Source organism: Camelus bactrianus, chromosome 7 (genome assembly GCF_048773025.1).
Source record: "Camelus bactrianus isolate YW-2024 breed Bactrian camel chromosome 7, ASM4877302v1, whole genome shotgun sequence".
In the NCBI taxonomy this organism is placed as follows: Eukaryota; Metazoa; Chordata; class Mammalia; order Artiodactyla; family Camelidae; genus Camelus; species Camelus bactrianus.
Genome location: NC_133545.1, coordinates 14,182,577 through 14,194,505, shown reverse-complemented (window position 1 = coordinate 14,194,505; position 11,929 = coordinate 14,182,577). Strand labels below are relative to the sequence as shown.

The following is an 11,929-nucleotide window of genomic DNA, read 5'->3' as shown; positions in this document are numbered from 1 at the left end:
CTGTCAGGAGAATGAAGTGTCTGAGGGCTGCCCAGAAAACCAGGAGAGCACAGACTCCAGAGAGAAGACCGAGAGAACCACTGTGTCCGGCAGAAACCAGTGGTTCAAGGTTAGGAGGTGCCGGCAATCAAAGGGATATTTGGAAACTTTACTTGTTGGCTGCAAGGCTAATGAGCTGCATGAAGGCAACAAGGCTGAGGCACAATGCCAGGGAAGTACCAGAGGCACCTCCTCTACTTGGATGCTTTAAAAAAAAAGGAGGTAAAATGACCTATGCTTCCTTTGGCACAGAGAAAGCTAAGAGAAATGAAACACTTAGGGAACTGATAGAAGCCTTTCAGGAGGAAGATGCACTGAGAACATCAGTGTGTGCTCAAAAACTCTAAAGAAATACCCTCATCTGTCAAGTTTCCTATTGTTCCTCCCGAGGAAAAATAAAGCGAGCACTTCCGACCCCCATGAGGACACCGACACACACCTTTATCCCAGCTCCCTCCGGAAACAAAAGGAAAGGAAATAAAAGACATAATTTCATAAGAAGAAGAAATAGGCACGATGACAGCAAAAGGGATGACGACAAGATTTGGGGGGGCTGGAGAATGAACTGAGCAGAAGTAACCACATGTAGGCAGGGCAGAGAAACCAGGAAATTAAGTTTATTAAGAAGGGAGATGCAGTCAGGAGGTGGAGTCACCCCCAGAGCTCCAGAAAAGGTCAGAAATTTGAGGCACCAAGTACCACTGAAGGGGAGGATGGGAGCGGGGCCCAAAGCCTTTAGGAGGCTGGTTGGAGTCCCAGCCCCGGCCGCCTGGTGGCCACTCCTGCCACGCACAGGCAGGAGACTGGAGATGTAGTTTCTAGAGAAAACCAAACCACAGAGGGACTAGAAACCCCAACCTCAATCGGGTTTGGGTACCAGACCCTCCACTGAAAGCAGACAGAGCAACTGAAAATCTGTACATCGAATAATAAAAATTCCAGCCAGAGAAATAAGAGGAAAGTGGAGCACTCTGCTCTGAGGAAACCGAACAGGAAATATTAATGTTTAGTGTTTCCCCGATAGAACGAACCAGGTCCCCAACCAATCACTCCTTAGTGGAGCTTAATGGTCTAAGAAGTTACATACATAAACACAGGGAGCTTCCTTTCAGCCTTTGGGGGCTGCTCTTTTAATATGACTGGATCATCAGACCTTTGAATAGAGTCTCCAACATGAAAAGAAGATACCAAAAAGAAAAAAAAATTTTTTGAAGAAAACAGAATTAATATGGGGTTAATAAAGCATCCCAAAAATGTCACTAATATCCTCAGAGACAGAAGAAATTTAAGCCATGAAACAAGAATGGAGTGTTCTAAAAACGAGCACTAGGAAACAAAAAACAGCTCTTAGAAATGGAAAGTAGGATTGCAAAAAAACCCCTGAAAATCCAACAAAAGAATAGAAAATAAACAAGGAAATGCCCCCAGAGAGCAGATAAAAAGAAAGAACTTTAATATAAAAGAAAATTAGAGGAATAGTCCAGTAGATACAATAGTTTTATGATATAAATTCCAGGAAAAAAGCAGCAGGCAACATGGAGAGAAGATAGTCTCCCTTCACCCTCAAAACTAACAGCAGAAAATGTCTTAGAATTCAAAGTTTCCAGACTGAGGAGATCCAAAAAGCCCCCAACACCGTAAATATATGCGCCTTGCTAAGGTCGGCCAGTTCTGAAATTTCTGAACAGTGGATATAGAGAGGAAAACAGAGAGAAAGAAGAGCCCAAAATGGCTGAGCCTCAGAATGGACCTGGCCTTCCCCACTGCAGCGCGGGACGCAGAGCAGCCACAGGGAAACGCCTTCACTCTGGTGAGGTAGAATTATGTCCAGCCTAGACCTCCAGACCCTGGAAATCTCTCAACCATGTGTGAAGGTAGAAAAAAGCTATTCTCAGACATGACAGGGCTCCAAATATCTACCTCCTGGGCACCCTTTCCCAGGATGTGGCCCACTTCCTGGGAAACTTTTTCAACTCAGTCATCTAAAAACACGATGAAGTTTCCTGGGAAAAAAAGACCCATCCAAGAATGTGGTATTGTTGTTTGTGAAACTGTTGTGCGTTTCACCAAAAAAGGTATAAACCAAAGAGGAAGGAGATGTGAAATCTAGGGACTCTAGCCAATGGGGATTCAGCTGTGGGAAACAGCAACGAGAAATCAAGAAAAGGGTAGAGAACAGTCCCAGAGGGGTGAGCTGGCGGAGGGAACCGGGAGGTCTGCCTACGGGAAAAATAATGAAATTGATACATTCCTTGACACATTCAAATGTAATAGAAAATGTATGGTTCTGTTAAGAAGTGTGTGGAAGAATGAGAAATAAGCCCATGCAAAAACAATTTTTAAAATGAGAACAATAACCCGAGAAAGGAAATGTCTTCAATAGCACACCGGGTGGCTCAGCTGTGCCTAAGATTTACAACGCCAATAATATAAGCATTTATGAACAATTTAAACACAATTGTGATCTGAGTCTATTAGAAGGATTAGAGAAGGTATACGGGCAAGTGGGAAAAAAGAGAACTAAATCCTCACCTTCACAAAGGAAACAGTCGAGAAAAGTTATAAAACAGCACTCACGGGCACATTATTTATAAACATAAATGCAGCATTCAGAAGAAACAGCTAACACATCAGAGCGGCTTTGGGGAAATGGGAGTATGGGGGAGAAGCAGAGAAGGGAACTGCTGGGCTGTGTTATAACCCCGGGGTTCTAGTGAACTATGAACCGTGTGCTCAACTATGCTCACGGATCACCTTGATTAAACGTGTATTATATTTAAAACTAAGCCAAAAGTTGCCTAATCCTCACAGACCCACATTTGCACATCTCCAGAATGGTGTGCACCCTTAGCAGACAGGAGCTCTGAGCCGTCACGAAGAAGGTGAGTTACCGGAGACATTCACAAGGTCTTCACGCCCCTCCATGGCAGACAGGAGCACGCACGACTCACCGCAGTGGCGGGGCAGCGATATTCTGCATTTATAGAGGACTTTACAGTTTATAGCCCGTATACATCACTCCTTTCAGTCTCAACAAACATGCTGTGCAGGAGGAATCACTGGCCTCGCTTTTCAGATGAGAGCCCTGGGCATCAGAGGGAGCGAGGCCTGTCTGAGGGTTGTTAGCAAGTGACAGGTAAACAAGCAAACCCCATTTACACTCACGCACGCACCGCCCCCCACCACATACACACACTGGGGAGCTGGTAGTAGTATTCTCTAATACGATGGACAGGGACACGTGCACAGATTGGGTTTTTAATTTTCCTATACCTTTGTCAATCTAGGGCAGTGGGGAGTAAACATTTGTGAATGAAGGCTACCAGGGAAAACAAAACTGCATCACATTTTTTTCATTGAAAACAAAACTGGCTTCATCGAGTAACACAAAGAGGAACAGGAAGTTCTGCATCTTAAGATGCAGAATCGAACGGAATTAGAACATTGCATGGTAGTCACTACGTTATTAAGAACTATATTTAGTTGAAAAGTAAAGACAGTGTCCTAATCTTAATCCTGAAATTAGTCTGCAGACTGTCCCCACATCAGACAGTTCACATGCGTCTGTGGGCCCAAGGCTGCTCATCACCCCGGGTGGCCGGCAGCCAGGACCCTCCTCCCTCCTGCACGCTAATATTACTCTGATCTGAAAGTTGCTCCCTCTTCCACCCTGTTTTCCATTCATACGAGAAAAATGATGACTTTTCCAAAATGCAGGGCAGCAGCCAGCTCTCAGGCATCGCGATGCGTCGTACATAATGCAGAGTATAAGCTGGACGCTGTCCTAGGCCTTCGGAGCAGGCATGAAGGCCCGGGGACAGAACTGGTCACACGGACTTCCCACCACAGTGCCGCACTCCACTTACTGAAGATTAGGTCTGAAAAGAGTGTGCAGCTTGCAGCTGAGAGCAAATCTCTCCTCGCTGCAAAATTATCTGTGTTTCTATTAACTGGTCCAGCCAATCTCTGTTCATGTAATAGTGTTAAGACAGCAACACAGCCCTGTGACAGGGAACAACATTTAAGCTGCTTGACTACTATTTTCTAATAAATTCAGAACACGTATTTCTCCATTAATTTGTTCAGTGATTTCTAGGTATTAGGATCTGGGGGGAAAAAACCCAAACAACTCGCCACTTCATTCCAGAAATGCCAGTGATGTGATTGGGGGGGGGGGGGGTTCTCCAAACAGAGAGAAAGAGCCCGGATCAGAGACAAGCCAAATTCCCAAATGTTCTGTGTCTCTACCTGTTTTGAACTTAGGACAACGTTGTTTAGCTAAGATGTTAATTAATGACGTCAAATCTAACCACTTATTACACTACTTTATGCAAAAAGGAGTTTTGTGTTCAGACTCTGAGGACATCTCACATTCTCCTTCTTCAGTCTGCCCTGAACTTTCATGAGTTTGAGATTTCACCCTCCATCCTCTCTCCTCCTTCCTCCTTCCTACTGTCCCAGAGGCAGGAGAGGAGCACGGCTCTGGCCATCATGTCCACTGTCCACTGTCCACTGTCCACTGTCCACTGAAGAGAGAACTGGGTCTCCCTTCTCTCTTCATGCCCTGGGGGAGAGAGGCAAGTTCCCGGCCACTCTGGATGTGGAGTGGCAGGGCCCGGGGGTGGGGGTGGGGTGCCAACGTCTGCAGTAAGGACAGCGGCTCCAGAAGGGGTCCTGGCAATGGATCCACTGAGAACAAGGGCCTCCCCACTTTTGGTACAGAGCATCACCTCTTTGCTCCCAAACTTCTGATAGCTCTCTCTCAGCTACAAAATCCAAGTCTTCTGATGGTACTCAAGGCCTTCTGTAAAGAACGTGTAACTTACCTTCCTCGCCTGATCTTCCACTGCATATCTCCACGCGCAAAGCAAAATTATTCCACGATCTGCACTGCTGCCCACGTACATCATGTATTTCCACCCACTGAATCCTTTCTCATTCAACTCCCGCTGCCTGGCCTGTTTTCCATACTTGCCCTTCTGTGCCCCATCTCCTCCTTCAAAGTCAATGCTCCAAGAAAACTTCTCCCAATCGGAACTAACCACTCTCCCCTCTTCTGTGTTCCTACAACCCAGACAGGGTCATGTGGTCACTTTAAGTCTGCTCTTTACCTTTGTTTAAGCTGCTGACTAACAAGTAGAGAGTAGACAGAACTCCTAGTAAAGGTCCTTTATGCATGGGTTTCCAGGTGGTGTTTAAAGCTTCCCCTCCTTCAGGAAATTCAAATGATCGATTTCCAGGGCTCTTAAAAAGAGATCAGAAGCCAATGGACTTTGTTTTGAAATTCTGTTTCCAGTGTGCCATTTAGAATTTAGGGTCTGTTTTCTGCATTGAATCAGTGGTATGAACGAAGGCACTCAGCTCTCTACCTAGCTACCTCCTCTTCTTTCTTCAGGGCACATTTAACCATCTCCTGCTCCAGACGATCCTTTTCCATGCCCTTCCTCTGGCCTCCCACACCCTGTCCCCGAACAGCCTTCCATCTTTGTATTTATCTTTCGGTATTGTTACAGGACAATTCATTGCCTCTCTCCCTCACTAGACCATACATTCTTGATAACAGAGATTCTTACTTTTTTATTTCTAGCACTTAGCACAGTATTAGCACCCAGTAGGCCCTCAATACATTTTTTGTTTTCCCAATAAGTTTATAAGCAACTTGAATCAACTTTAAGATAGAAATCAGGTATTACTCAACTTTGGATTCCTCACTGAGAGCTTGAAACAGCGCTTTGCACAGACAGCGACTATTCCATAACTATTCTTATAAAACAGGTAAGCTTTTTATCCAGGGAACTGCTTGTGTTATAAAACATAAGTTAAAAAAAAAAAAACAATGTTTCTCCCAGTGCCACTTTTTTCAGTACTTTTTCCTGATTTTCAGTATCAAGACTTCAAAGAAAGCACTCAGTGCGTGGGAGAGCCTCAGAGACCATGAGATTCATGTATTTCATTTCTCATCTTCTAAAGCTTCTCTCCCTTTCCATTTCTCATCATCCTCACAAATTATCTCACTCCCTTTCAGCAGAGGATGCACATTTCTCGGGTTATTTTTAGAACACCCTTGTGTGCAATATTGGCAGTCCAAAGCACCAGAGAGAATTCACACAAACACACAAGGAGTCTCCTGGGGTTTTTGCTTTGTCCTTGAAGCTCTTTTCATCACTTCCTAAGGTCTTTCCTCTAGGACCCAGGTGAGCCACATTAAAGCTTTAAGTCCATGCTTTGACTTCCATGCCTCCCTGGTGAATTTACAATAAATATTTATTGAACATGATGGGAACTAATGTTGAGAATAAAACAGGACATAAGAAGCAATTTCTGTGACATGGGCCGCACCTGAAGCTACATGTCCATACTCCAAGTATCTTCCCTGCGTCCTGGGCCATGCCCTCACCCCCATTTCAGAAATCTACTCAGAGAGAAGCAGTCCAGCTCTTCCCCCACCCTGCTCTCAACCCCCAAACGCAACTAGTACGAGGTGAGCTAAGTATGTTCAGTGACAAAACAGCCATCCCACCCAAAAGTCACAGAACGTGTTCCCTCCTTCACACAGCTGGGTAAGTCTGGCAATGCAGGGGAAGATTCAGTTTACAAAGAAAAGAGGAGACAAAGTCCCCATCTCGACACTTACGGAAATCAGTCACCACTGCAGTGTGGAGGGGAGGAGCACGACAAGCAGGATGATGGGGGCCCCCAAGCATGACTTTCCCCTTTTCCCTGTCTGCCATGCTCTCCCCTTCCCAGTCACACCTCTAAAGTATAACCTCTTACTTACGGAACTAGACTTCTTAATTCAAGAACTATGTCATTCAAGGTTGTCCTTTAAGGGTGACTGGCTGGAGGTTTCTGTAGGTTTGATAAATCAGTCCCTTGACACTGATCCCTCAAAGCAGCACAATTCAATAGGACTTTCTGCAGTGATGAAAATGGTCTATACCTGCACTGTCTAATAGGGTGACTACTAGCCCCCGATGGCGACAAAGCATCTTAATGTGTAGCTAGCATGACTGAGGAACTGGATTTCGAATATAGTTTACTTGACTGCTCTTGACTGGCATGTGTTCCTCACGTCCACCATGCAGGAGAGCCCTCCCCGAAACAGCAAAATGCTTTCCTCTGGACAAAAGGCGTGATCTTGTTGACCATCAAATACAGGTTTAGCCAAAGCACAGATGGATTTCTTTATCAGCTCCATGTTGACTCACTAAGAGAAAGTTCACCCAAACCTCTCAGACAAATAGCTTCAGCCGCTTTTAGAAGAGCTGACCACAGGCATTTCTCCATCAGCAGTAGGGTCAAGGGGAGGATGGTGCAGGCATGAGTCTGAAAAACGGAGATAGTAGTAAATAATACTGAAGAGGGAATCTTCCCTTTCTTATTTAGGAAAGAAGAGAAAAATAAAGGTAGGGAGGAAGGAGGAATCCTGAACATTCTAGAGGTGTTTGGTGTCTGAAATAAATATGAAACATGCCAAATAAACATTTAGCCAAGCTGAAATGACAAATCTTAAGTGAAATGTCTGCAACCTAAGCAAAACTCTGGAAATGTCATCAGTAATTTGTTGAATTGGCAGCCTGGAGACCTGGCTTTTGGAATGAGTTTTACAGCAATTGGCCTGCACCCATGCTCATCCATATACTCGTGGCAACCAGTGGCCACAGCAAAGGAACTAAGGCCCCCAGAGCCGTACCTACACTTGTGCAGGCTGTGTCCTGCACTGGGGCATCCAGACAAGGGCCAGGTGGAGACTGAAATCCTGCCTCAGTGCCACCCACTATCGTGTGCTAAATCCTAGCTCTTGGCTGACAGAGCTTGGAGGAAGGGAGGATTTTTGTGAATTTGTCCACCCAGACTTGAGACCTGTTTCTAATTCTAACAAAGACACCGTATGTGCCAGTGGTAGCCCTCATTAGACCACATTTTTGGTTTGCTGCTCAATTCTTATAATGAAGGCCATGGCTAAACCAGTACGCTATCAATTTGGGAATAGCCCGAAAAGTGAAGGTGATTGAAAATCACCTTTAGATAAGAAATAAGGGAAGAATAAAAGTGGAGATGGTTTAGTCTAAAGATGAGGGATAAAGAAAAATGTGATATCCAACTTCAAATATCTGAAGACCTATCATACAGAAAAAGGCAGAGGGCTATCCTGAACATCCCCCAGAAGTGAAACTAATGCCAGCAGGTAAAAAGTAAGAATCTACACAGACAAAGAGAACAAAATTATGGTTCCCAGGGCATAAAGGGGGTGGGAAGGGATAAGTTGGGAGTTTGAAAATTTGCACCTCTGGAGAAGCAAGATATTAGCTATCTAGATTGTGGTAGTGGTTTCATTGCTGTACACATCTATCAAAATTCATCAAATTGTACATTTGAAATATGTGTGGTTTACTGTATAGGAACCATACCACAATAAAGGTGTTAAAAAATAAAATAAAAATTTTTTAAAAAGTAAAGGAGTCTGTTTTGGACACAACATGAAGGCAGCATGGTATAAGAGGAAAAAATGTGAGCTTTGGGTGACATAGAACTGAGTCTGAATCCTGACTCCATCAATTACTACCTCTTTGACTTGAAGCAAACTGTTTCCCCGCTGTAAGATTCAATGTCCTCATCTGAATATACAAAATAGAAATAACTCAGAGAGTTGGGACAATTAAACAAGAGAACAAAAAAGAGATGCAAAGTACTTAATTCATGCTACATATGCATTAAATGATAATACTTTAATTTTTTTCTGTAACAATTAGAACTCATCAGTGGTAACTCCCTAATGTAGTTAAGAACTCCTGACATAGAAGACATTCACCAGTAGAGGCTGGTGGACCATTTGCAAGGATATTTCATCAGTTAGGTTTTTCTGTTTTGGGGGTTTTCTTAGTTGCAAACAATAAAAACCGACCCGACCCTGGTTTAACTTAAACAAAAAGGAATTTCACTGGGAAGATGCTGGATTGTCTACAGTTCAATAAAAAGGCTGGAGATCTGCTCTTGGCATGGACCAGAACCAGGAAGCGCCTTCCCAGGGCACTGCTAATGGAAACGAACAAACTGGCACTTCCTTTGACAGTCCCCTAAGAGGCCAAGCCCAAAGGAGTCCGGTGTCCAAGCTCATGTCACATGCCCTAAGGTGGAGTCAAGGTGGTGAGAGGAAGCCGCCTGCAACAGCTTCCAAAGACCTCACTGGCTTCCCTGGTACAGTGCCGGCACCGTGATGTATGATCCCGCAAGACTGCACACAACAGGGGAAACACAAAGGGAAAACAGGGCACATTTATACATTTACCCTGGGATACGGCGCAGAGAAATGCGGGCGTGCACTAGCCAGGGAGTTCTTCTGGTATTCAAATCACGGCTCCACCGACTGCTGGCTGTGAGGCCCTGAGACATGACTCTGTGCCTCAGTTTCCTCCTCTGTGAAACTAGATTGTAATAACACCTACTTCATAAAGCTGTTGTGAGAATTAACTGAAATAATATATGCAAAGCACTCAGCACAGTTCCTGGCACATACAGTAAGGCCTCAATAAACGTTATTGTTATTATTATTGACACTAGTATTAAAAATGCTGAGCGTACACTACTGAGGACGTCCCAGAGACACTTTTTCTTTTTTTTTAAGGTACATTCCTTTTTATTAAAAAAAAATATATTACTATTTTAAGTGTGAGGGCAAATGTTTACTCCTTTGAGATGAACTTAAGGTTTTCACAAAGCCTATTACCATGTCATAGAATTAAATGGCAGGAAATACTCCAAAATGTAAAGAAAGGTTATCTCTGAATGATGACTTTTTTTTTTTCTATTTTATGCTTTTCTGAGTTTTCTAAATTGCTTTATTTTCAACTTATTTTGAAAAATGTCAAACTCATAGAAAGGTTTAACAATAGTAGAGCAAATGTTTATACACTTACACCCTCACCTAGATTAATCAATTGTTAATATTTTGCCACGTATATTCTCATTCTCTCTTGCTCCCTATGTGTGTACATGTACCCCACTCATACTTTTTTTGGTGGAACTATCTGGGAGTAAATTGTGCACATCTTCACTAAGAGCTCTAAGAATTCACTAAGAACAAGGACGTTCACTTAAATAACCACTGTATATTAAATTTAAGAAATTTATGTCCTGATCTTTTTTATAGTCATTTTCCCTACTAACCTGAAATTCGATCCAAGCCAGATATGCTTTTTCTGAGAGACACTTAGGATCTTGTTCGTCTGTGGTTTCAGGCCGGGACAGAAAGTCAATGACTTTAGTCCTCTTCTCCCTGGTCCTTCTTGACTCAATTTTCCCATGTGGATAATGGGTTCCTAGAACGTCAGAGCTGCTTCACCAAAGCTGTTTCGCGTAATTGTAAAAAGCACACAATGAAATATATGCGAAGCACTAATTGCTGGAGAGATGCTGAAAACAACCACGTTAACGAACCCAGCACCACAGTGGGAATAGCCGTTCACCATTTGTGGGTTCATCCATGTGTTATTTCTTCCGAACATTACTTTTAATTCCTGGAAGAGGCACTTTGCCATAAATGGGAGGGCAATTTACTGGAAGTTAAAGACCAGCTTCCAAGCATCCCATCCACTCCCAGGAAGAGGTATCTTCCCTCCCAGGGCTTGGCAAAAGGGATGAAGGGAATGGTGGTGTGCAGCACACTCTTAGAAGACAACAAAGTCAACTCCCGGGAAGTAGCTCTTTGGAGACAAGACATTTGTCTAGATACATACAAGTAAGCTGGAACTGAGACGGCAGAGATGCCTGAAAAGGTGGGACCACAGGCTTCCACTCATAGCCTTAAAGATACTGCAACCGGAAAAAAATAAATCACAGACACCTTTGTACTTTGACATCTCCCCTTTACACACATACCTATAAGGACATTCAATGCATATCTTACTCTATATCCATACCTTCTTCCTGTTAAACTCCATGACTTATATTAAACTTGTACAGTAATTTCTTTCGTCTTCTATTTTAATGTTTTTATTAAAAACATTTATTCTTACTACCAATGGGATACATGGCAATTGTGGAAAATTTAGAAAATACTAAAAAGTTTAAAGCAATGAAACACTACCCATCATTTGCCTTTTGTGTTCATTTTTAAAAGCCTTGAGTTGCCAACAAAATCTCAATACAATGAAATCTTGGCCACAGTCCAACTCCTTAGCTACAACCAAATTTTGCTCTATGCCATATTACTTCAAAAAACAGAATTCCCAACTCGCCAGAGTATTCCATTAAGATGTTACCACTTCATGTCAAATATGGCCTCAAAAAACATACCTGTTCAGCAGTCGTGTTTTCTGGAGATACTTCCCAATCCTTAAAACTGCTGCTCACTCTTAGTCCCAGGACATGGGATTTTGGCTATCAGGTGATCAGCTCTACTGAATTTTCTCCATATATTCAACAAATGCGTTAAGGTGCCCCTATTCCTTCCAAAATCACTGAGCCACAGGAACATATGCTATATGGAGACGTGAAATGCAGTTGCTGTAAAAATGAAATGCTATTCTTGGAATACCTATGTCATTACTTGAGCCGAATCTCCCTTACAATGAAATGGCTGCTGCTTAGCAACTAATGCAAAGGAAGCACCTGAACCGTTCTCTAGCTTTTTTCCCCGGTAGGAGGGGTATTAAACATACACCACCATGCTGGTGGCTTCACTGTGTGACCCTCCTGGTCAATGCAGCATGGATGTGGTATGCCAACCAGTGATGGAATCCAACTTTGTTCATTGTGATTAACAACTGAGATAAATTCAAGTAAATAAAATTAATGAACAGGAAATGCTGAGAACTATCTTTCCAAAGAGCGGGCCAATGAGGCAGTGCCCTGAAGTGAAGGGAACATGGGACTTCAGACCCAAAAACTA

At 43.3% G+C, this 11,929-nt stretch overlaps 1 protein-coding gene across 3 annotated transcripts in view; it reads right to left on the bottom strand.

The window, feature by feature from the left end:
• DGKI (diacylglycerol kinase iota) overlaps positions 1–11,929 on the bottom strand; it is a 396,321-nt gene that overhangs the window by 369,229 nt on the left and 15,163 nt on the right. The gene's annotated exons all lie outside the window — the stretch shown is intronic.